Source organism: Cupressus sempervirens, chromosome 1, assembly GCF_028749045.1.
Source record: "Cupressus sempervirens isolate cs-2001-9-10 chromosome 1, ASM2874904v1, whole genome shotgun sequence".
NCBI lineage: Eukaryota > Viridiplantae > Streptophyta > Pinopsida > Cupressales > Cupressaceae > Cupressus > Cupressus sempervirens.
The window spans coordinates 145766613-145794518 of record NC_143118.1 but is presented as its reverse complement, the minus strand read 5'-3'; positions in this window follow the sequence as shown (position 1 = coordinate 145794518).

Sequence of the window (27906 nt, the reverse complement as noted above, 5' to 3'; positions counted from 1 at the left end):
AAAGTTATTCAATTGTCTATAAAGGTAACCATTGCAAATATTTTAGAGATATAAATTTGTAGAAATAAGAAATTTGTTATGATTCACAAAGTTAATTTCTAAATTTGAGATGGTAAAACAAGGCACACAAAAGGATGAAGCTGAAGTAGAAGAAATTCCAACACCTGCAAGTCAAGCTAAAGTGAAAACATTGAGTCTATATGTGGAAGAATGGTTATAATTGTTCCCTGAATCCTCAAATGCATTTTCTATGAATAACCATGAATGGAGATACCCTTATATTTTTTGCAAGGATACCATAATCCCAAATACAAATGAGAGTGAATTATTCATGTTTTTTCTATAATAATAGGTTGAAGGATCATCCTACTTCAAATCCATAGTACATGAATTTAGGTAAATTAATTGTAGAAGGGGTATTTTTCAATGTATATCTTGTAAAAGCTCTAAATAAATATTACAATCGTGTCACTCACTTCTTTCACAAAAGGGACAAGTATACTATGCATATTGGATAGGGAAATGCTTGTTGAAGTTTTTGATCTTGAAGGATCTATGAGTATGAAGATTGACTTGGAAAAATTTAAAGAGACATTTCAAACACACAAAAAAAAAAAAAAAAATTACTAGTATAGTCATGAGGTGTTATATCTTGAGGAAAAAGAAGTAGATAGGAGAGATTCCCAAGAAGGTTGAAAAACTCATGCCACTAGAATATTTTTGTAGATACTTCTCATACACAATTTTTGGTGTAAATAAGGTGCTAGGTATAGATGGAACCATGAATGCAACTAGTGTTGCTTATGTGATGGCTATAAATATTAAAGATTGGTATACAATTGTGGGATATGATTATGTGAAGCAGATAATAATTTTGATGCATAATGAGATTATGGTTGTGAAGAATGTAGAAATGGGGAATTTCAAGTTCTACCACTATCCACTACTCATGCATATGATCTTGTATACAAATATTTTCCATATTATACTAGATTTTATTGATTAGACTAAGAAGATGGGAGAGTCACTCCCTTTGCAACTGTGGACTAGGATATGGAACCATTTTTACCTTTATGCAAATTTAATTTCATTTTTCAATGATTTTTTGTTTTAATTTATGAACATGTTGGATTGTGAATTGGAGAGAGTTCCACGTGAGGTGGGGAAATTACTTAGGCCAACCTTGTGTCATGATCAGCTTATGTTAAACCATAATTGGGGAGATATTTTTATTTGGGAATACGATTATAATGAGGGTGTATGGGTGTCCACAACCTCCCCATGTTTTGCCAAGATATGTCCTAGAAAGGTTATGGATTGTTGAATTCATGTGGAAAATTATCTTCATGGATAGAGAATATTTAGGCCCTCAGAGGAAAAAGGGAACTTTTTGCTATAGAAGTTTCAAAATAGAAGACTTTACAATTGGTAAAGATGTTATTGATGAGATTGATAAATTCCTTAAGCACTATAAATTTCCTTCTTTTATTGCTCGAACCTATGACCCAAAATATTTGTTTAGAATTGCTTTGATAAATATGAGAGGTTATAAGTTGCCTCTAAGTAAACCATTGTGGGAGGAGGGTGTGATCAAGAATTTTTATTTGATAATTTTTGCAATGATAGGATCAAAAAATTGCAAGATATAAGAGTGGAAGCAAAGATGAGGAAAGTGGATCCAAGATTTCATGATTTTTATAATCAAGAGAAATATCTAGATAGGTTTGATAAGTGTATAGAAGATAATCAAGAAATCATGTCACACCTTCCTAAAGTTCATGAGAAGTTGGAGGGAAGGGTAAATTTGAATTCCCCTAAACATGATGTTTTTCTTAAGGAAGAGTAAAAGGAACCTGAGTCATTAGCATGGAATTAGAAACATCCTAAAAGATAGGAGTTGATTGACATACCTCAAAAGGATAGAGAAAATACCTTGCAAATCTTGCCTGGTAAAAGCCAATACTTTGTTGATTTCAAGTAAAATTTCTTGATTTCTCAAGCTATAGAAAGTGAGAGTGCTCCAAGTGAGTTAGAGTTGGTTTCCAAGGTGTTGGATGACAGAATCATCCAAGATTACTAATTTATGTAGGATGATGATTTTGTTGAATATGGTGAATTTAAAATTTTCTTGTTTAGATTAAAACAAAATAAATTAAATTTGGCATTGCAACCAGGAGAGTCAAAAAATAAAATTGCTAAATTTGTGGGCAAGTTCCAAGCATATGACATAAATAGTGAGATGCTTACTTTGGAAGAAGCCATATGTCTGGTAAAGAGAATTGGAATGTTATTACTTCCTAAATGATATTTGAGTTCTTCTTTTATGCTAGCTCAAATTTGAAACAAAGAAAAGTCAATTTCTTATGAAGCATTTGTCTCTGGAGGTCTACAAAGAGTATGTGGTTATAACATAGATGCACAAACTATAATAGTCTAGAGCATAGCTCCTAAATCTAATAAGCCAAAATTGATGGATGTATAGAATACACCTCAAGGGAGTGTGATTTTCTAGAGTGTGTAGTCTATGTCTAGTGGAGAGGTTTCTGGTTTAATGAATACAGTGAAAATATTGAGTTAGGAAAAAAATGGATCGAATTGAAGATCAATTGGCTCAAGCATTCAAGGATTATGTTACAACTAGAAAACAATATGAAGAAGAATTGAAGAGAAATTGTGTACTATAAAGGAAGGTTGAAGAATTGGAAGGAGAATTAAAACAAAAATTAAAATGCTTCTAAACCTCTTACAAAAATGGTTGATAAGGAGGTGCAGACAGAAGGAGAGAGTTGAGTCCAATTGTAACAGCAAATTAATATGTAAGCATGGAGTTTGATACAATAAATTTGAAGAGAGATTGAGGGATAGATGCAATGAAAAGAATGCTACACTACAAAATAATTATATTGAAGAATGTCTCTCAAAATGTCCATAGTATTTACATATCTCTCCAAGGTACAAGGCACTAGTGTTCAAAGGCATTATCTTTGTGAACTCCTTTGTTTAATCAGTGGGATCCTTATTCCCTATTCTTTGACAATTTGATTCCAATAATAGCTCAAAAGAAGGAGTTTTGAAGAGATATTATTACTGCAAATAAGATGCTAGATGCTTGGCAGGGTCTATATGGTTTCTTGATTGATAAATTTCAAATAGTACAAAATAAAAAAATAAAAAAATTGTTGATGGGATCCAAGATTTTGTTCTTCTTATTTTTGATAATGATGGAAGGTTAAAATAGTGGAAAGAGTGGTCTTCATCTTTTGATCAAATTTTGAATAATAAGAAAGTTGTCACATATCTTAATGGAGATGTTGATGTGTTAATTTTCTATGAATTTTTTGATGCATTGTATAAAATTGACATGGACATGAATATGTTAGAGATTGTAACTTATAGATGCCAGGTGGAACAAAAGTCTTAATGAATTAAATGTGGTTAGATATGCTACATAGCCAGATGAGAAAAATTACATCACTATATGGGAAGTTAAAGTAGATACAGAGGCTTTACATATCAGATACAGTTAGTAAACATAATTGGAAAAAATATTAAAGAGTTGAAGGAGAGAGAATAATCATCAAAATAGGATATCTTACTTTTGTGGTGTTGGTGTTTTGAAACTTCCTGGTTTCAAATTACCCCAATGAGAACAAGATATATCTAGGGGTAGCTACTTATCATCCTCAACATACCCTTTCAGACATCAGGCCAACTATAAGGGTAGACCCTTCTTCTTCTTCAAGGTCTACAAAACCTATGCGACTATACCTCATATTCACTTATATGGTACCAGTGCTAAAACATGGTACTAGTGCTAAAACACACACTTGAATCTAACAAAGTAGATAAAACCCTTAATCTTCTAACACTTATCCAAATATCTTAGACATGGAATAGCTAATAACATGGCCAAAGAAATTTCTAAGCTAAGTGGGGGCATCACATTTAAGTTCTTCAACATTTAAAGGGAAAAATATTTGATTAATGATGTTGATTTCAGCAAAAACATGACATGAACAACATAACACTCTAATCATGTAGCTGATTAGTGCCTTATCTATTAGGCAATCCTAAAAACCCTTAACACACATCCCTGAAAGTCATTGACATATCTTATACATCAGGACTTCCTGATCTATCTATTCACCCTTGTAAATCAAACATCTACATCTTTAGGAATGTCATACTCGACCTATCCCTTCATGAGATCTACAATCCTATTATGATAAATTAAGCATTTACATAACTCCTTGAGTCACAAACCAAATAAATCAATCATATACAACCAAAAGATTTCAAGTGAGTTTCATAATCTTTTTTTACAAAACACAATAGATCACAAACAACATGAATGGGAGACAAGATATCAAAATGAAGATTAACTTGCTACTACATTTTCATTCATTTCTTTTAAACAAATACAAAGATGCATGAAATTGAAATGTAAAATTGCCTAATAGATTAGAACTATCTATATTATTATTTATTGTTCTTTATTAAAAGGAAAATTGGTGAAGAAAATGGTATCACAATAGTGAATTATGTTCAAAACTGGAATCCTTGGTCTCACAAATCTGAGAAAACTCAAGATTGGAACCCCCACAATGAATCACAAAGAGAGAGATATAGGAGATGAATGAAGTCCCAGATCTAATCTGGATGTGACATGTGTCCACTTGAATCCTCATTCCCTATTGTTGTAAAACATCTCTCATCTTTCTACCCATGAAATCTGATTTGATTTTCATCATTATTCTATAACAAACCCAAAATATCTCTTCCTCACTAATGAAAACCTTCTTTTACCAAAATATATGAAATCCATCATGAGATTCTTATAATACCTTGATTCAACTAATTTGAAGGTGACCAAACTTGACCCTAATTGTATTTTTACTGCCTTTTACACACATTCAGTTCATCACCCTACTAGAAAACAAATATGAACCTCAATACCTGAATGTGGTTGTAAATGGAGTATCTAGGAAAAAAACCTCATATAACTTGAGTAGATGGCTTCTTTTGCAAAAACAAACTCCAGAAACATAAAGTTTGTTCTCTCCTAGTTTTGGCGATATATAATATTGCTATATTTGCTTACCAAAAACACCTAGAATCCCATTTTGAAAATCATGCCCCAGTCATGGCTTTGTGACTGAATTTTATTTGTCAAAATTTAAAAAGTTCTAAAGTTGAAACTTTATATTATATCTTTTTTGAATTTAAAAACTCTGCACGGGATTTTGAGAAAAATATTTTTAAAATATCACTTTTTCATTATTTTTTATTTTTACCCTCACCCATGCATCTGTGTCAAACCTATGTTTGACCACCTATGCCACAAGGTAGTATGCCATTGGTTGGCATCTACCATGTCACCTACCACTTGGGCACCATGTGGCACCCTCTGACTAATTGATTGGTGATCACCATGTGTTAGCTTCTCACTAGCTCTCAGACTACCCCATCATAACACATATCCTTTTGACCATCGTCTACCACTTCACCACTAACCAGGGCCCACTAACACATGTCAACTAGTTGCATCCCCACATGCATAGTAAGCAACTATTGACTGTGCATGCAGGGATGCACCTAGCTGAAACATGTCCCCCTCATGCCACATGAACATCTTTTTTTTGTGCCTTCTCTCAAGGTCTCTACCACTTTTGATTACATGATTCATTGTTTTGGCACTATGTGTCAATTTTTAGTTGGTTTGTCAGATCCAGTCAGCAACTAATGTCATCAATTTTGTTCAAAATTAACTCATTTTTTCTTTACCAACTGGATGGGTCCCACCTGCGAGTATTAGCTTACCAAGATCAACTTGTCTTCAAGACACTTTATATTTGGTGTGAATGTGTATCTGAAAAACTAAAATGCTACATGCCCAACGAATTTGGGACTAAAGACTTCAATCTTTTCTTCCATTTTCATATCACCATGAATCTATTTTATCTCACTTGGTTTTTTGGCATGACCACAATTTCTACTCCAAACGCCTATTATTTCTTAGTTGCATTTGAATTGCATTTTTTGAGGGTTGCTTGGAATTTGTCAAGTGACTTTCTTCATCATCTGTAATTGTACAAAAGTATAAAGAAACATGCACTATGGACTACCCCCCAAATGCAAAACATGGAGGATCATTTCAAAAGGATGGAAAAGCTATTCCCCAACTACAATCTGCCTTCTCCTGTTAGCACTATGAGTGTTTTTCATGTCAATTTCCTTTCTACATGCGTGGAGGTTGTTTTTTCATGTGGTGTCTTTTCCTTATGTCTAAACTGGCATTGGATTATTTCACTTGGCAATTCTCCCATTTTATTTTTTGATCCCACCACTGAAGCAGTCAGCAATTGCCTCTTCTTTTTTTGCAGATGTGATCTATTTCTCCTTCCAGCTGATGGTATCTTCTTTCAAAACAATTAACCTTTGAATCACTTTTATAGCATCCTCTACTCCCTTCCTAACATTTTCCAACCCTCCAATATCTTCCCCACTGACATTTGGAACTTCAACAACAGTCTCATGCAAAGAAGATGGATTGCTAGAGCCAAATATAGTCTAGAAGTGCTCATTAGTAATGGCCATGGAATTCAAAATCTCAACATCTATTGTCTCATCTTCTACTACTAGATATTGAGCAATCTCTTGAAGCTCCCTCTTTTAAAAGCTTCAACTTATGGTGGATCCATTCCTCTCAACCTTGGACACCACTTCCTCCTATACAACACATAGCTTCCTCAGATATGATTTAAACACTAACCATTCATGACTCTTCCTCATAGCATTGATGTTCTTCCTAATCAAAACTAATGTTGACCACTATTTAGAAGTGTTGTTATTGGAAATGGTTTTGCATCTTCCCTTATTCTAGTTCCTCCACTTACAACACATTGCATTAGTATTTAGTTATAAGATACATTTGTTGCTAAGTATATGGAGTTTCTATGTTAATGGTGAGGGTTTTATATTCATAGCCGATTGGAGGGGCAGCAGCAAAGATTGGTATGCTCATAGTTGATGACAGTTTTGGTTGCAAAATGTTTGAACAAATGAAGACAACTACGTTCATCTATATCCCTTGCATATTATGCATAAGAATCCACATATATCTATTTGACCCCACTAATCATGTCTACAAATCTTAATAGTATAGTGATAAAAATCATTATAACACTTCCCTCATTGTAAAATCTAGTATTCGCCCTTTGGAATCACCTTTCACTAAGAAAGTGGCATAAGAAATAACTACTTTGGTGGTCTAGGAAAGAAAGAAAGAAAAGCATTTCTTTCATGATTTGCATGCACTGTTTCCTCCTCTATATCATTTGACTTAACATTACCTCAGACTTGGGCAGTCTTCTGAAGCATCTCTTTTAACTGTGGATCTCTACCTCTTTCTTGCATATAGAGCCCTACATACTCTCCTTTCAATCATTTTGGATGCTTTGCATTCCTTTAGCGTCATTGCTCTTATAATAACTATAGAGGGAGTCAACAAGACGTTATTAGAGTTAAAATGATGAACTCTTTCCAAAATGGTATCAATAAAATCTTCTTATCTTAAAGGTGAAAACAAATATAGCTAATTGCTTCATGCAATGACTCTTTGACAACAATTCTGAAGAGTTGGCCACATTTTGAACTAACCCTCATCATGTGGAACTTGAAACATTTAGCATGTCCAACTCTTTTATTTATCATTAGGTATACACTTTTATAAACCATTTATTTGTTATGTTCATGTTCCCTAAATGATTTCAAATCATTATAACATCACGTGGATATTCCCAATCCTCAACCTCTTATCAATCTACTAAAATTAATCAGGCCCCAAAATGGGTTTGGCTATAAAAAAAATTGATTTCAAACAACTGATGTGTCAAATAAATTCGATGACATATTGCACTGATTGAAGTCAAATTTGACCATTGAATAAGACTTTAAAAATCAATTCACCTTCTTTCTGTCGTTTATCAATTTTGTGCAAAGGGGTCCTTTGACTAGCTTTAAAAACTGACAAAAACACCTAATCTTTGCAATCAAATACACTGATTCTTTATTCCACATTCTTGCACCCTACCAAATCTCATCTCATGAAAAATTCCCAGTCAAAAGACATTGACCATCGAAGCTACCTTCTTAGAATTGCCTACAAGAAAGCATGTCAGAAAACACTAAATTGCATTCGGATTTGGCTCTGAAAATAGGCCAACTGAAACTTGGGTCAATGGAAACTAGAGCATTAGTATACTGTCATGAGGAGAGTATAAATATGGGATTAGGGCTCATGATGAATAACATGGGAAATTTTGTGAGCAGTCAAAGTGGGCTACTCATAATTTCAAAGTTGGGAACAATAGCAAAAAAGTGATTTTTGCAAATGGAATGGACCTGGGAAAGTGTGCAAACAATTTCGTCAAGACTTGCAAACTAGCACATTTAAAGAATTTTTAGAATAGAAGGGATTCAAAACCTAGACACGACATATCAAAATGACTCAAAATCTTAAACATCGGTTCTCTAATATGAATACTAAACATTCGCAAAGTAGTGAGTCGTGAAACATTACCGGGTGTGAGATATTCAATTGTAAACTAGGATTCTTGTAGCTATTTGACACAAGCAAAAATGCAGATTTAGACATTGCTCAAAATGGAACTTCATTGAATGCAAGGTGTTAGAAACATTAAACACCTCTTAGGCCTCAAACAGACAACTAGGTAAACATGCATTAAAAAGCACTTACAAGGCTTGATTTTTAGGATGGTACTCAAAATCAGGACTTCAATTTTGAGTCCCAACATGTGGTTCACCCACTATGGATATGCCTACACTAAAAAAAAAGAATTGATCTTGAACATCTGTATTGTCAACTATTCGATTTTGGGAACTATCTCCAATACTATTTTCTCTTATTTTGTCTTATATGTAACAAGTCTTGTGTCAAATAGAAGTATAATGTGTAAGCTTGTTGTAATCCTTATCTATAAAGGGATTTTTGAGGCTTGGAAGAAGGATCCAAATTTTTTTAGTTGATGAATGTAATATTCTCATTTTAAGTTGGTCCAGTACTATAATTGTTTCCATTTTTTTATTTTTCTCATGAATGAAGAAAGTGGAGTTGAAATAGTTTGAGTCCATTCTAAGTTGTCTTATTTCATAAATTCGATACTCTAATTATATTATTTTAAGAAAATTAATACAAATGAAGAAGCTATTGGAGTTGCTTAATTTGGGTCTTGTCTCTTTTCATATTGTTCTTTAATTTTATTTTATTCAATAACAAGTAAATTGAATTTTAGTTATAATTCATTTAGAAATATATTTCATCTCATGTTTTTTTGTTAATCAAATTGATTAAGTAAATTATTAATGTGTTATGAGATAATTGAAGGGTTTCATGAGAATATTTTGATGAGTATGAGATCTTAATTGTGTGTTGATCTTATGCACAAAGTCAAGGAGTAAATCTGAGATTATAGTATCAAGTTTATAGGTAATCCCATCGGATAAAACATTGGTTATGTTATAGTTATGAGAAAACTACTAGACTTTCACATCATTAAAATCTTCAATCAAAAATCTTTTTACTTTATGTTGAATCTAGATCTAAAGGAGTTAGTCCATACTTGACTCAGATACCTTCAAATATGAATTATTAGATGTCTTTCATTATCCGGGTTGTCTTGTACTTAGAAGAATTAAGAGTTGTTATCTACTTTGTGTGGGGATTAAGAATAGATGTGTAAAATTGATAAAGAATGATTCTAATCCTAGGTTTATCCACCTAAAATTTGTAGATTTCAAAGGGAAGAAGACTATATTGTCTTGTTAGTTGGTCCTATTTCTCTGTTAGGATATACCTATCATGGTTTGTAGTTGAATCCTAGGTGTATTCCTCTTTCCAAAAGGTGATTAAAACCCTATAAAATTAGGAGCCAACAATTGGTTCCTTTGACCAGTCCCTATTTGGTAGTGATAATCTATATGTCCTTTGTTCTCATAGTTTGAACATACAAGTGTGTTGAATCTATTCTTCCAACTTGGATTGGAGGTTCTCCAAGACTGTTGATTTGTTCATTCTCTTGACTTGTATACCTCTTCCTTGTGTTTGTACTTGTTATAGTAGTAATAATATCCATCAAATATTTTCTCATGAGAATAAGATATGCACTCTTAGGAGGAGTGTCTATACTAGTGACATGTGTTGCAATAACTGTAAAAAGTATATGTTGCATTGGGTGCAACCTTTCTATTCTAGCATACATTTGAGGTGTGATCTACTTTACCACAATAATGAAAAATTGGTGTCTTAGGCTTCTTACCTTTAGATGATGTTTTCCCTTGTCCTTTTCTGGTCTGATTCTTGCTCTTGGATGTCTCACTACTTTTAGTCTTTCTTTCCCCTTCATAGCCAAGATCGATTGTGCTCTTGGTCCTCCATTGAGCTTTGAGTTGCTCATCTATCTTCTTAGAGCTATTATGATGTCTACCCCTAGTTTAGTTCTATCTTTCTTATAGGCTTCCAAGAGTAAGCCTAAGTCTAAGGGGAGTGGATGTAATGCCTACCCGTACTTGACTTTTTTTATTCTATTGTCAAATTCTTTTAGGCCAGTATTTTGATTGTGTTTTATGATTGTCAGTACTTAGTCATCATATTTGATTATATGTCATTTCATACTTAGTTGAATATATATTAAGTTACCTAGTTATTTCATGTATGCATGATTGTTCCATGATGATATATATGTTCGTGTAGTGACTTTTAGTTATTTAATGATGTTAGTTATATGAATGATTTTTATGCAGTTTCTATGGATACTTACCCCATACTTGCATGTGTATGGTGTGTGTGTATGTTTTCTTTATGTTTGACATTTCTGATGTGGTTGAGGAAGGGAGTCATAGTCACCTACTAATTAGGATCTACATAATGAACCACTTCTTGCCATTGCTTGTTTAGTTTAGAATATTGTGTTTGTACATGTGTGAATTTTATGCAGATTGTAGGTACCAGGTATCGACTTCCCTAAATTGCCAAGTTGAGCATACCCTATTGTAGTATTTCAATGGTATAAGTTGGGAGATAACTCTTGAGTCTAAATCCTAAACCCTAAGTTAATTGTCCTAGAAAGTAGGACAAGTATTTGAGTTATTTTACCTATCTAAAATCTGTCAAGTGACGTGAATTCATGATTTTAACCCTAGAATTTGATTTTTGTCCTGTATCTTCAATTGAGTTGACATATTTGGTTTTGTGGGTCTATTGTGATTTGTTGTTATAATTAAATCAAATTAAAAGATAATTTAATGATTTAATTTAATGGAAATTTTATAAAGAAATTTGATATTTAATTATATTTAATTAATTATACTAGATGTAACACCCCACCAGGGAACCCAAAAGAACTAACCTAAATTTTTTACTAAGTTTTTCAAATATATTTTTTCTAAAGATAACAACAATATAATAATATAGCGGAAGCAATTAACATACACTCATACATCAACAACACATAAACAGGATACAACTCTTAAGGGTCCCATGACATTGAATCACATTTAAGTTTAATTAATAATAACACCAATATATAGCACATCCATATTAAAGAATAACTACAAGTATAAATTCCATTTAAACAATATATAATTATCTCAAATGCCACTTGGCAATAATAAGAATGCACAATCATCCACTATACAGGTCATAGGGTATGAAAGGTTGAAATAATATACATCATGAAATAGATTACATCATCTAATAAGATCTATGAAATCAAATACAATAACTTAGAGCATAACCATCCATCATAGAAATACAAGATTAGATAGAAAGGAACATCTACACAAACACATCTAGCAGTGGCATCTAACGGTTGAATCTCAATGGTATAAGAAAAAGCACTACGACCCAACCTTGTGGAACTTAAATGGCCCACTCCCACCATGCTAAGCAGATAGTCTCAAGTCCCAAATAGGATAACAAACTCAAAAGTCAAAAACCAACATCTAGGTTCAAGGAATCACCTGAAAGCAAACTATCTCAAAGGGTACCAAGACACAAGTATCAACTAATCCCAGAGGCAACACAAACACGTAGGAAATCTACTATGCAAGTGGGCAAGTGTCATCTCACGAACCAACACTAGGGTTACCTAACTAGTCTTTTAATCCTCTGCCCCCCTAGTGACTCTATGCGGCACTAGTATCCTTTCGTATTGACAAGGCATACTAACGAGTCAACTCTAAGGTTACTTGGCTAGTCTTTTAATCCTCTAGCCCCTTAGTGACTTTCTGTGGTACCAATATCTTTTTAATCCATTTTTATCAATTTAATGAAATGTTATCACTTATTAAATAACCTACAATGGGTTACCCTAGTAGCCACTTTAGGCCCAAACCTCTATTGCAAGCCATTTCCCAACTTAATATATAGATAACCTAGGTCCTAAGCTCAATAAAATCAAAAGATCACAAAAGACCACATACCATACATTAGTTCTTAAACAAGCAACTGACAAGTATTGAAAAACACTAATCATAATCATGGATTCCACCAATACGATCATCCTAATAGGACTGATCCCAAAATCAAGTATACATAAACCAAACGATGTTATAATATGACATCACCAAGAACAAATCATAAAAACACCTTAGTCCTATAAAAGAAACTAGAAAGCAATCCAAATACATATGATCGAAGACTCAAAGGTTATATCAAATAGGTCACACTATTCACCTCAGTTTCACAAAAGAACACTGGAAAGCAATAACGATCAATAGATCAACACACATCATAGAGCATACCAAACACATTACCATGGTTGAGTATAAAAGATCAAGATCAAAACATCATCATGACATCACAAAACAGAACTCCCAAGCCTCTAGTAAACATCCTGATTGGCCAAAGCTAAGTCAAACTCGAAAACCCCAACACCAGTAAATCACATGTCATATAAAGCACATAAAAAGGTGAATTTCGTAATTCATTAGGTTTTGAAAACCCTAAAGTACAATATTTACTAAAGGCTTTCAGATTAAATCATAGACAATTCTATAATGGAAATCAATTTTCTCAAACAAGGTTTTTAACCCAAAGAAATTCTAAAAATAGAAACACAATAGAAACGAAGAAGATAGGAATTTGAAGAACAAGCAAATACTACACAAACTCATAAGATCCTACCTAGATCTAATGCTAAAACAATGAACGCACAAACAATGCAAGAATCTTTCTTTTCCTTTGAAAACCCTCTTTTCAAAAATTGACTCCTCCAAACTTGTGTCTAGAAATGAGCTCTAATTTCCTTAATAAAGAGTTTTTCCCCTAAATCAAGGCTTTGATCATGCAATCATGTGAAAACTCTTTGTCTTTAATTACTATATTTTAATTTTCATGCACACACTTTATGCAATTTAATTAAAATAAACTTTATTAAAATAAAGCTTTCTCCCTTATTAAATCATGGATGTTTTTAATATAATATTTATTAATTTAACTAATAATATTATTTAGAGTTTATTATAAATAAAACTCCTAAATAAATTATTATTAAATTAAATAAATATAAATATGCCTATATTATAACTTTAATCAAATCTTTTAAATTTAATTCTTTCACGTACATTTAATGAACTTCTTAATTAAAATATTCTTTTATATTTTATTTTCCTCCACTTTATTAATTAGTGTAAGCGTTATTTAAAGCATAGTTTATTATTTAAATTAATAAAAATAATTAAGGTTCATTATTTAAATGCAACTCTAATTTAATAATTATTAATTAAATAATCATAATAAAACAAAATTTTAATCTTTAATCTTTTAATATTTTAATTCTAGATATTTTTATTAAACTTCTTAAATTAGACTTTTAAAATAAATATTTTAAACTGAAGTACATATTTAATTAATTTCTAATTAATTAAATAACATCATATTCTAATCTTTCTTTAACCAATTTTCTAAATTTTAGACTTTTTATTTAAAGCATAAATTTTAATTAGTTTTTTATTAATCAAATATTCACATATTTTAATATTTTATTTTTAATCAAATAATATCTATTACTCAACTAATAATATTATTTAGAGTTTACTATTAAAATAAAACTCTTAAATAGTTATTATTAAATTAAATAAATATAAATATGCTAAAATTAGAACTTTAATTTAATCTTTTAAGTTTCATTCTTTTATTTAATTAATTTTTCAATTAATTAAATATAATTAAATATTAAATTTTCTATATACAATTTTCATGTAACAACTTTATGCAATTTAAATTTAAATGTCTTTATTGAATTAATTTTCTTTCTCACTTTAATTAATCATGAAACATGTTTAATATCATATTTATTAATTTAACTAATAATATTATTTAGAGTTTATTAATAAAATTCCTAAATAAATTATTATTAAATTAAATAATTATAAATATGCTAAAATTATAAGTATAACTTTATCTTTAAATTTTATTATTTTATTTAATTAATTCACGAGACATTTTTTTATAAATATATTTATTAACTCAATTAATAACATTATTTAGATTTTATTATTAAAATAAAATTCCAAAATAATTATCATTAAATTAAATAAATATAAATACATCAAAAATAGAACTTTAATAAAATCTTTATATTTTATTGGATTTTATTTAATTAATTTATCAATTAATTAAATATCAAATTTCTTTATAAAAAAATTATTAAATTAAATCATTAAATTATCCTTTAATTTGATTTAATTATAACAGAAAATCACAACTAACCCACAAAACTAAATACAACAACTCAATTGAAGACACAAGATAAAAATCAAATTCTAGGGTTAATCATGAATTTACGTCACTTGACGAATTCGGATAGGTAAACTAACTCAGATACTTGTCCTACTTTCTAGGACAATTGGCTTAGGGTTTAGGATTTGGACTCAAGAGTTATCTCTCCACTTATACCATTGAAATATTGTGATAGGGTATGCTCATCCTAGCAATTCAGGGAAGTCAATACCTAATACCTACAATCTGCATAAAATCCATGCATGTACAAATACAATATTCTAAACTAAACAGGTAATGGCAGGAAGCGCTTCATTGTGTAGATCCTGACTAGCAGGTGACTACGAATCCCTTCCTCAACCATATCAGAAACGTCAAAACATAAAGAAAATATAGATGCACACCATACACATTCAAGTATCAGGTAAGTATCCATAGAAAATGCATAAAAAACATTCATCTAACTAACATCATTAAATAACTGAAAGTCACTACATGGACATATATATCATCATCAAACAATCATGCATACATGAAATAACTAGGTAACTTAATATATAGTCAACTAAGTATGAAATGACATATAATCAAATACGGTGACTAAGTACTAACAATCATTAAACATAATCAAAAAATTGGCCTAAAAGAATTTGACAATATAATCAGAAAAGTCAAGTAGGGTTAGGCATTATAGCTATCATTTAACTTTCTTAGCTTCTCATTTCTTTCATTAGGGCTTCTCAATTCTCCAGATAGCTTTTAAATATGCTCCTCCTTTTGTTTATAATTCTCTTCATCTTCTCTTTTTTCTCCCATGGCTTCACTTAGTGCTTTTTCAACTTTCTCTATTGCACATGTAGCATCACTTTTCTCTTTTTGTGCTTGGCCCAGTCTCTCTGATGCTTCTTCTAATTCTTTTTTCAATTTAGGAACCAACTTTCTTAACTTCTTATCATCAATTGTGAGGTCAAAGATAGTTTCTTCATATCCATCCAATTTGTTATGCTCTTCCATCTACTCAATGATTTAATGATTCTCACTGAGTTTCCTCATAAGCTTCTTTCTTTTTGCTAGTGATTCTCTCAGCTTATCTTTAAGATCATCTATAGTGTCATCTTCTTCATATAACTTCTTTTACTTCATGATTGTTGTTTAATCTACCCTCGAGCTGTAAGACTTGCAACTATTAGATTCCAAGCTCTAATACCAATTACTGGTCACAATCAGTGCTAAAATGGGGGGTAAATTGGTACTGGCATTAAAACTAATTATTATTCCAAACTTTCCAAATATAGAAACTAACAAACACTTGAGTGCTAACATGATTATGAATACAGTAAAATAGAAATAAGTAAACTCACACACAAAAGCATTCATTAATGGACACACAAATTTTGTACGTAGAAACCCTTGATGAGAGGATCAAAACTATGGTGGGAATAATATACCCACTAGCCTTTTACTGCAGATAAAAGATTTTTTCAATTAAGGGCTACTACTTGTTCCTTTTGAGAACACATTCGGTCGAGAATATCAATGACTTGTTAGGGCTACAAACAACCTGCTAACGCTACTTGGTTACATGATCTAGCACTCCTTTTGAGAGGTACCTCATCAAAAGATTTAGGATAAATTTACTACTGGAGCATTCTCGGTTAAGATCTTACAAGATGATTACAATTATTATAATGAAGTCAAATATGATTTGAAATTTGCAGCACTTTTTCTTGATAGATCTCTAGTGAATACCTTTTAAGACGTCATGATCTTCTTGTTGGAAATATAGATGGAGTAACTGAGAGGGGGGGGTGAATCAGTTACCACAAAAACAAATCCACAGATCCCTTAGATGTCTTAAAACTTAGTTATTGTTGTCACTCGGTAGATGTTAATTTATTACTGATCTAAAGCATTCACATAATTTTAACATGCATGCATAAAAGAAATAACATCAACACAAGAGACACCAAATTTAATATGGAAACCCAATATGAGAAAAACCACCAAGTAACTAGCTACCAATTTTCACTCTTCTGAAGTAAGCCATGTTAGGAGCCAATCCTATTAGAGGATTTAAACACCCTGCTAGGAGTGGCCTTGCTAGAGGACTTTAGAACAATTCAATAGAACAGTCCACCTTGTTAGAGGATTTACAAAAATGGCTACTAAACCATCTCTATTAAGAGATTTAGAATTCACTACTACAATTGTGAGAAAGTAACAATGAGTGACCTGAATGAGATGCAACTGAACTTTGTTGATACAAATCTATGTTCTACTTCACTAGATCCTAACTAATTGAATACACCTTTGCTGCTCCTCAAGGATATCTTATCCTTCTTCAAAATTTTCTCACACCTTCTTCTTCACACAATCACATCACTTGCATACTTTCTCATTCATACATCCATTCATACTTTTGAATTCACAACTTGACCTTTTATTTATACATTAAAAATTGTCAAGTCCACTCATTTACAAGTTACATTTACCAATAAATAATACATCAGTCGACTACAGACATTACATGAAAGAATTAAACTTTATTTCTCAAAATAACGAAATCCTTCATTGGCCGACACTACTTGGTAAACACTGCTCCAGAAATGATTTCCAGTGTTAACCAAGTAAAGCTCAATAAACATTGCGAACTCTACAAAATTCTTTGGAGACTGAGTGAACTCGGTAAATACTAACTTTCCTTAGCTGACCTTGTGAGCTCGGTATAAACTGACTTCTGCCATAAAATCCTTTAGCGCCCAAGTGAGCTTGGTAGAAACTAACTTCACAGTGTAATATTCAAGAATGCTTGGTAGACTCCATAATTTACTTTACTGACCTTTTGAACTTGGTAGACTCTATCTGATAATTGATATGACATTTTTGTACATCAAAGACAACACACAATTGAACAATTGTATCCAACAATCTCCCTCTTTGGCATTGATGGCAACACAACATGTCATAGCAGAATAAAATTTGAGAACAAGTCTTTTTCTGACAGAATGTTTCTCACTCTTAGATTTCATTCCACAAACTTCTCAAATACAGTAATCTTCCTCTGTAAAGGAATTACATAGCTTCTTTTCAAACATCAAACTCTTCACAAACAAATTCAAATTTCAAAAAGATATGACAATATACTATCCCTCTTTGACAACATATGCCAAAGTCAACACAAACCAAATGAGTAGCAATGTACCTTAAGTACTGATTCATATGCAATATTTCCATAACTATATTGCATCAACTGAAAGATCTTCAACTTGATACCTATTGATGCATCACTAAAACTTCATTTTAGTGAGCTTAAGATAGGAGAATGACCCCTAACTTACCTCTTAGATATAATAATGCATCCTTAGGTAATGGCTTGGTGAATATGTCAGCAATTTGTTCCTTTGTATGGACATATTCTGATCTGATCTCCTTATCCTGCACCAATTCTCTGACAAAGTGATATTTTATTGCAATGTGCTTGGTTTTTGAATGCATCACTAGATTTTTGGATATGGTAATTGCACTTGTATTGTCACAAAACATAACAATAGGTCCTTTGATTCCCACCTTCATACCTTCCAATAATTACTTGAATCAAACAATTTTAGAACAATTTACTACTGCTACAACATACTCTGCTTCTACTGTAGATTGGGATGTACAATTTTTGTTTTTACTTGTCCAAGAAACCAACCTCTTTTCAAGAAAGAATGCACCTCCACTTGTACTTTTTCTGTCATCAATATTTCCTACCCAATCTGCATCATTAAACACTTTCAAGTCCAGATTACCTCCAAATTTGTACCATAATCCATAATCTTTAGTGCCTTTCAAGTATCTCAAGATCCTTTTAATTGCCATCATGTGATTTTCTCTTGGTTTTGCTAAAAATCTTGCTACATTACTAACTACAAGGGAAATATCTGGCCTTGTGTGAACTACATACTGCAACTTTCCAATCATAGATCTATACAATGTCTGATCTACCTCCTTTGATTCATCATCCTTGGTAAGCTTTAGACCAATGCACATAGGAGTCCCAACTGGTCTACAATCTTCCATACCAAACTTTTTCAGTATCTCCTTGATGTATTTTGACTGAATAATGTAGATGCCATTCTTACTCTGCTAAATTTGAAGACCAATAAAGAATTTGATCTCACCAAACATTGACATTTCAAATTTCTTTTTCATTTGCTCTGAAAATTCTTTACATAGGTCATCATTTCCTATAAACAAAGTGTCATTCACAAATATCTCTGCCAAGACAATCTTATTATCTTGTCCTTCCTTGATATACAAGCTATTGTTATCATTAGTTATCTAAAAACCAATCTAAATAAGATAGTTATGTAATCTTTCATACCATGCTCTAGGGGCTTGTTTTAGACCATACAATGCTTTGTGTAATTTGTAGACCATGTCCTTCTTGTCTGGATCAACAAAACCTTCAGGTTATTCAATATAGACTTCTTCATCCAGTATACCATTGAGAAATGTTGACTTGGCATCCATCTTATAAACCTTAAATCTTTTGTATGTAGCATATGCAAGTAGGGTCCTGACACCTTCTAATCTTGCAACAGGAGCAAAAGTCTCTCCATAGTCTATTCCTTCTTCTTGAGAGTATCCTTTCCATACCAGTCTAGCTTTGTTCCTTGACACCTTACCATCTTCATTCAACTTATTTCTGAATACCCACTTAGTTCCAATCACATTTTTATCTTTAGGCCTAGGTACAAGAGTCCATGTTTTGTTCTTCTCAATCTGCTCTATCTCTTCATTCATAGCCTCAATCCAAATTTCATTTTCTAATGCATCTTTGACACTTCTAAGTTAAAAATCAACAAGTAAACAAGTACCTTTTAGCTTACTTATTGTCATAGTACCTTCAGATTTGTCTCCAATGACCCAATATGGTGCATGATGTCTCCTAACATACTTAGTTAAAACAGGTTCCTTTCCTTTTGAATGAATTCCACTGTCATCCTCTTGCACTTCAACTTTAGGTTCTAGTTATTCTATCTATTACTTGGGTCCTTTAGACTTGGTAGGTATTGGCTCAGTAGCATCTAAATGTGACTCGGTTTCCTTCAACTTGGTTTCAACTTCCTATAACTCGGTTACTGAACACTCGAGAGTAAAAGATTTCTAATTGACAAATGTATCTGGCACTATATCAGGTTCAATGAAAACAAATCTCATGTAATCTTATGGTTCCTTTTTGCTTTCTTCTTCAGTCCTTTCTACAAACTCATCAACTTTCACATGTGCACTTTCTATGACTTTGTGAGTAGACAAATTCAAACATCTATATGCTCTACTCTAGCAAGAATATCCCAAAAATATTCCTTCATCACCTTTCACATCAAATTTACATTTTTTAGATTCTTTCAAAATGTAACATTTACTTCCAAATACTTTTAGGTAACTTACATTAGGTTTATAGCCATACCATAACTCATAGAGGGTTTTGAATGAGTCCTTCTTCAGCTATACTTGGTTCAAGGTATGAACTACAGTTCTGATAACTTCCTTCCAGTATTGATAGCAATGTTCTTTTCAATCATTAAAGTACTTGCACAGTCCATGATAGATCTATTCCTCCTTTTAGCTATTCCATTGATACTGATATCTGTCTTTTGATTCCCCTTTCAATGCAAAAGTTATTGAACTCATGAGAGATGAATTCAGCACCTCTATCTGACCTCTATTTTGATTCTTCTTCACTTTCTAATTGAGAATCATTTATCTTCTTACCTATCTCCTTGAGTGAAATCTTGGCTTCAAATGTCAATTCAATGTTCTTGGAAGCTGGAACATAGTTATCATAGTTATCTAGTTCAAATGTAGTCAATATTCTAACTATGGCCTCTCAATTTATCTTATGATTTGCTTCACATCTTCTTTCTTGAATTGTAGAAACTCTAATTGCATAAATGGAAAGTAATGTTCTAAGAACTTTACTTACAACTATTTCCTCCTCAATGTCTCCTCCAAAAACCTTGATAGCACTGACAACTACTTTGACTCTTTCAACATATTCAGCAATGTTTTCGTCCTCTCTCATCCTCATCTGATCAAATTATCCTCTTAAACTTTTTTCTTTGGCTCTTCTCAGATTATCATCACCTCCATAGATATCCTTTAGCTTGTTCTACATTTCAAAGGTAGTTTTGTAGTCCTTGACATCATCAAATTCCTCATAGCTTAGGGCAGATGCAATATCTATCATCATGGTGTTGTGATTCTTTTTCTCAGCAATGTCATTAGCAGATAATGTATCAGAAGGAGTCACATATGCTTCATCAAGATATTTAAATCTTGTATCTCCAATGGAATCCAAATGGAGTCTCATGAGACCTTTCCATGCTGAAAATTTATCCATGTTAAGCCTTGGAATTTCCCTCTTGTAAGACATCCTGATCTTTAGCTTAGATCCTTGAAATCCTTCCTGCAAGCACCAAGAGCTCTGATACCAATTGCTAGAAATATAGATGGAGTAACTGAGAGGGGGGGTGAATCAGTTACCACAAAGAAAATCCATAGATCGCTTAGATGTCTTAAAACTTAATTAATGTTGTCACTCATTAGCCATACAGAAAAATGTTGTAACTTCGTAGATGTTAATTTATTATTGATCTTAAGCATTCATAGAATTTTAACATGCATGCATAAAAGAAATAACATCGACACAAGAGACACTAAGTTTAACATGGAAACCCAATATGGGAAAAACCACCAAGTAACTAGCTACCAATTTTCACTCTTCTAAAGTGAGCCCTATTAGGAGCCAACCCTATTAAAGGTTACAAAACACACTATTATGTGTGACCCTATTAGAGGATTTAAGCACCCTACTAAGAGTGGCCTTGCTAGAGGACTTTAGAACAATTTAGTAGAACTATCCACCTTGTTAGAGGATTTACAAAAATGGCTGCTAAACCAACTCTATTAAGAGATTTAGAATTCACTGGTACAATTGTGAGAAAGTAACAATAAGTGACCTGAATGAGATGCAATTAAATTTTGTTGATACAGATCTTTGTTCTACTTCACTAGATCCTCACTGATCGAATACACCTTTTCTACTCCTCAAGGATATCTAATCCTTCTTCAAAAATTTCTCACATCTTCTTCTCCACACAATCAAATCACTTGCATACTCGCTCATTCATACATCCATTCATATTTTTGAATTCACAACTTGACCTTTTATTTATACATTACAAATTGTCAAGTTGGCTCATTTACAAGTTACATTTACCAATAAATAATACATTAGTCGACTACAGACATTACATGAAATAATTAAACTTTATTTCCCAAAACAATGAAATCCTTCATTGGCCAACCCTGCTCGGTAAACACTGCTCCAGAAATGATTTCCAATGTTAACCAAGTGAAGCTCGATAAACACTACGAACTCTGCAAAATCCTTTGGAGACAGAGTGAACTCAATAAAAACTAACTTTCCTTAGCTGACCTTGTGAGCTCGGTAGAAACTAACTTCTACCATAGAATCCTTCAATGCTTGAGTGAGCTTGGTAGAAACTAACTTTAGAGTGTAATATTTAGGAACGCTCGGTAGACTCTGTAATTCACTTTGCTGACCTTTTGAACTCGGTAGACTCTATTTGATAACTAATATGGCATTTTTGTAACATCAAAGACAACACACAATTGAACAATTGTATCCAACACTTCTCTTGCCTCTTGGGTGCACTCTGTGATATCCTTTTGTATCACTTTGTTTTTCTCTTCTTTACTCACCATTGTTTGTAGTGCACACCTCTACTTTTGGGTGGATCTAGTTTTGCATCTCAATCCTCTACTTAATGGTTTTTGTCCTTCCTCATGTGCTTCCCTTTGACTGGATTGGTATTCTATTCTCACTCTTCATCTTTTATTTTCACTTGTTCACCTTTGCTTGCACCAACACTTTATATTGCTTCAAAATCATTCCATATACATACCATAGTTCTTTAAATGTGTAAAGACTCCTTTTATCTATGTGTGTTAAAAGCCTAGGAAATTATCCTACTCAAACCAATTAGTTCAAATTTTGAATTCAAACTATTGAGTAGTTCATGGATAACCCATGACACCTACAATGTAGGGTCTAAACTGGTAGTGTTTTTCATCTAATCTGGGTCTCACCTCAATTCAATTGTCATTTTTGAACTTAGTTGTCTTTGTCAAAATACAAAAAAAAAAATTGAATCTTTGGCACACCTTCTCTGTCATGTCATAGTGATGATTTTTCATGCTAATTATGATAGTCTTTTCCTTGTCTTTATCTCTTGTGTGGATCGGTGAATATGTCTACCTATTTTAATGGGATGGTGTAATCTCCTTGATTGGTTTCTAATCAATGACAACACACTTACACCAAATACTCTTCATTATGCCAAAGTGATCAGTTAGGTCTATAAATTATGTAGTAACTATGCATCTACTATTGAAGAATATTTACTAATGTAGGTTTTGAATTATGATCATGTCTCTATCATAGGGGAATCTTATAAAATACAAGGGAAAATATGATATTTCCTTAGGGTCATACTTGGATAATTGAAATAAACATAACTATACTATCACCAACCAATCTATATCAAATTATGATCAAATTTGATGAAACCTTAGATTATAGTTGATATTTGATATATAAATTATATCTTTGAGAATAATAAAAAGTATATTTGGACATACATTGAATCTTTAGTTATTAGAGATCAAGATTGTAATCACAATGTTCCTCTTGGAGTTTAAATTTAAACTTGAACATGTTAAACAAAAATTTTCAGATTGAGAGTGGGGAAGGGTGGGGTGGGTGAATTATCCAATAACAATACTAAGATTTTACTTTTATACCAAGACATACAAATTTAATCAATAACAAAGAAAGATGAAAGACCAATCTATAAGAGAATACTATATTTATGTGGAAACCCAATGAGGAAAAAGCAACAGTGAGAATATCTCACAATATATGAATTGTACTACAAGAAGATCATTAGTGGGCTTTCAACCAAGATCAAATATATAAGGGAAGAGATAAATGACTTACTACAAATATTAATCATCTTGAGTAAGATACAAGAATAACCTGTAGATTATACTCCCTATCTCAACATATGATACATAAAAGGTTTTACAATGAAGAAGCCTGTAGGATACCATTTCCAACATTATCCTTAAATTTTAGATGTTTTTTAATTGATTTCATAAGAAATAATTTGTCAATACAACTTCACAAATTATACTACACACTACAACTTCCTCAAAGTTGCATCTTCCACATCTCTTGCACACTCCACACACTTTGTAACTAATTTGATCTTCTATTTATACCATCTAGATCATTTATAGGAATAAACAAGGGGTGATCCTAACAAGTCAACCCCCAAAACATAACTATGGTGAAAGCACCACTATCTAAGAGATAACTAGAGGACCTAAAACATCCTAGCACAATATCCAAATTAATCCTAATATCACCAAAACTTGTCATACATTCTCCAAAGTCATAGGCAACGTAACTTGTGACATACATTTATTCAATCCAAAATACATCTTCAACATGGAATTAATCAATGCACAATGCTATATGACAGGATGGGACTTAAAAAAAACTTAACACATCATCCAATACCATTAAGAACATAAACCAATAGGAGAACAAACCTTGTTAGCTAAATAGCCACAAAACCCCTAAAAGCAAACTCCATGTACACTATATGATCAACACAATCAAGTAATTCCATGTGGATTGTTTCTTGTGTTAGCCCTAACTGATAATGTGATTGGGAGTCATATCAATTGTTATGTTGTCATTGATGTCAAATCTTAGTTGGCTAGACATTATGCTAACTCAGTAGAGTGCTACATCAATATGATTGATGAAGAGGATTTGAAGAATGTATGTTGAAGACATAGTTAATGAGAATGGTATACAATGGGCACTTGAATGAGTTGGATGGGGATAATGTATTGTTGCCTTGATTATTTTATAATCATTTAATATTGTAATGTATTGAGATACCCAAGAATAACTAAGTGACAAGGTTAAAGAAGGAAGAATGTATTCATTGAATGACTATAGTGTTCACCAAGAAATTGAAAAAGTAAGAGGGAAATTCAATATTGCCCGAGCACATCTACTATTGATGAAGTACCATATTACCTAAATGAAATGTTATGTTCACTAAGTAACAATTAGAAGAATAAAAGTACAAAGATGAAATCTAAGGCTGACATTTGATGCAAATGTGGAATGTTTGAGATGGTCAAAGCCATGAGTCAAAGTTTGTTGCAACATCAATGACTGGGAAAATTCAATAAAAATATGATGATGGAGATTAAAGAAAGATTAGGAAGAGCACAAAGTACTTTGAAAGTTCTATTTTCTATGTGGCTAAGTAAAATGAATTTGAGATTAATGATTGTGCTTAAGTGGTGATATATGGAAAAATCTAGAAGCATAGAGACAACTATTTAAGGATATGTTTAAGACAGTTTTAGGTTGTTGGTCTGCTGATTGAAAAAATAGTTTTGATTGTTAAGGTGGTAATTTGAAAACTATAGAAGGATTTGAAAGAAGGTAGTTGAACAAGGTGAACCGAGCAGACTTAAGGAAGGGGAAAGAGAAGGAGTACATCAACCAGTCAAGAGAAAAAGGTGAAAAGAAATAAGAGTGGAAGATCTAAAAGAAGACCAAATAGAAAGGAGATCTAAACAAGCAAGGTAGTGTTATATGTAAACAAATCATTTTTTACACTCTTACTTTCTAATCATCGTAGAAAAAAAAATCTCATAAATTAAGTGGACCTAACTAGTCAATGAAATCCCATATGGTCACATCAATTAGTGGTGTTTATAAGTCCTTTACAGTAGGCTAGTCTTTAGACAAGATCAAGGAGTGATAAGGTCTAGATGAGCTTTTGGTTAAAATCTTCTAATAAGGTCAAATTAACAATGTGTTTTTAACTTTTAACAAGGTTGCCTCTTAACAAAGCTCACTTCAAAAGAGTCAAAAAATAGGGTTGTTGGTTCGAGGCACTTTTTCCCTTCACAAGGTTTCAATGTTAAAACATTGGTGTCAAAAGTGTTAATGTTGCTATGTTGCAAGTTATTTTACATGTTATTTTTATTTTACTACAACTTGGTAACAACTAAGTTCATGGTTAGTAGTAACTAAGTTTTTATTTTTAGTCAATTCACATAGAAATTTGGGTTGTTGGTCCTAGGCGATTTTTCCCTTCACAAGGTTTCAATGTTAAAACATTGGTGTCAAAAGTGTTAATGTTGCTATGTTGCAAGTTATTTTACATGCTATTTATATTTTACTACAAATTGGTAACAACTAATTTCATGGTCAGTAGTAACTAAGTTTTTACTATCAGTCAGTTCACATAGAACAGTAAATTAATAGTTTTGAGTAAAGTGATTGAATGAGTTAAATGTGATGTTGAATGAATACACCAAGTGAAAGTTTATAATAATTATGAATTTTGGTTGGTAATGAAATTGTTTAAAGGGACTGTAGGATAACTTATTCACCCCACCCCTCAATTATCTAACAATTGGTATCAGAGCACAGTGCATGGAGGAAGAAGTTTAAAGGAACTTGAGCTAAAGATCAAACATGTATAAGAGAGGTACCAAGACTGAACAAAGATAATTCCTCATCATGGAAGGAAAAAATAAAGTTGCATATATCTAGAATTGGAGAGAATGTCACACATTGGTTGGAAAATGGATACACTACTCCTAGTGGTCCTCTAACTATGGAGCAAATGAATGAAAAGAGAAATCACAATAGCCTGATGATTTAGAATGCTTATGCACACAATGATGCCAAGTTTGATGATATCAAGGATTGCACTACTACCAAGAAAATATGGGATAAATTGACACACTTACATGGAGGAGATGATAATGTGAGGAGAGCTAGAGCTAAAAGTCTTAGAGGAAAGTATGATGACATGAGAATGAAAGAAGGTGATAATGTTGTAGAATATGTAAATCAAATCAAAGAAGTTGTGAGTGTAATCAAAGTTGTTCGAAGAGTTATCAATTATTTTGAAATTGTAAGTAAATTTATTAGGACTCTTCTTCCTATTTATACTATCAAAGTTTGTGATATTCAAGAAATGAGAGATATGCCTAGTAATGTAGTGACACTTGACAGTTTAGTTGGTCGGTTGACTATATTTAAATTGAGCAAATATATACTTTTACATCTTCACTAACCATTGGAAGTTCCAATAAATAAAAGAAAAATAAGGAAGAAAGTAAATCATAATCTAAGGATGATCCCGATGAACTTGAAGCATTGCTTGCAAGAAGGTTGTCAAGAGGTAAAAGTAAATACAAAGGTAAACTACCCTTGATTTGTTTCAAATGTAATGAGGTTGGTCACTTTGTTGCTAAATGCCCTAACATAAATAAGAGTGATAGAAATGAAAAGAAAGACTACAAGTATATAAAGTGTTGGTGTAAATTAGTACTTTACTATTTACACTTACTTAAGTTTACTTAGGTTAATGCATTATTTAATTATATTGCATTATTTTATTATTTTTATTTATGAGACACTTAGGAGTTTGTGCAACCTTGTGAGTTGTCATGTTGACAACATAGGAGTACGCACCTCTATTTGAGCACATGGTGTCTACAACACTATTTTGTGTGTCCCACCCTTCTAGGCTTATCCTCTCATCACCGCACTTACTTCCGTGCTTAATGGAGGATAATCCATATCTGGTGGACATGTGCTTGGTTGTGTGACACTTCATGGTGCTAACTTCTATACATTCTAGAAGCTCTCCTGTAGCCTTTATATTCAGGCACTCCTAGTGTACTCTAAGCATCAGTTATTGAATACATTGTTATTCTGATCATACTCTCTCCATCTTTGGTCTATAGTTGTGCTTGTGTTTGAGTTCTTTGGTCTTGGAAAAAATTTTCCCTATCGCAGATTCTTACATGGTATCAGAGCTTGGGACTTTCTTATCACAAGTCATTCGAGACATCTTGTTGCTTCATCACACCTCAGCCTGAATCTAGAGTGCTGCAGAAATTGGGAGTGTCCAGCACCAGAT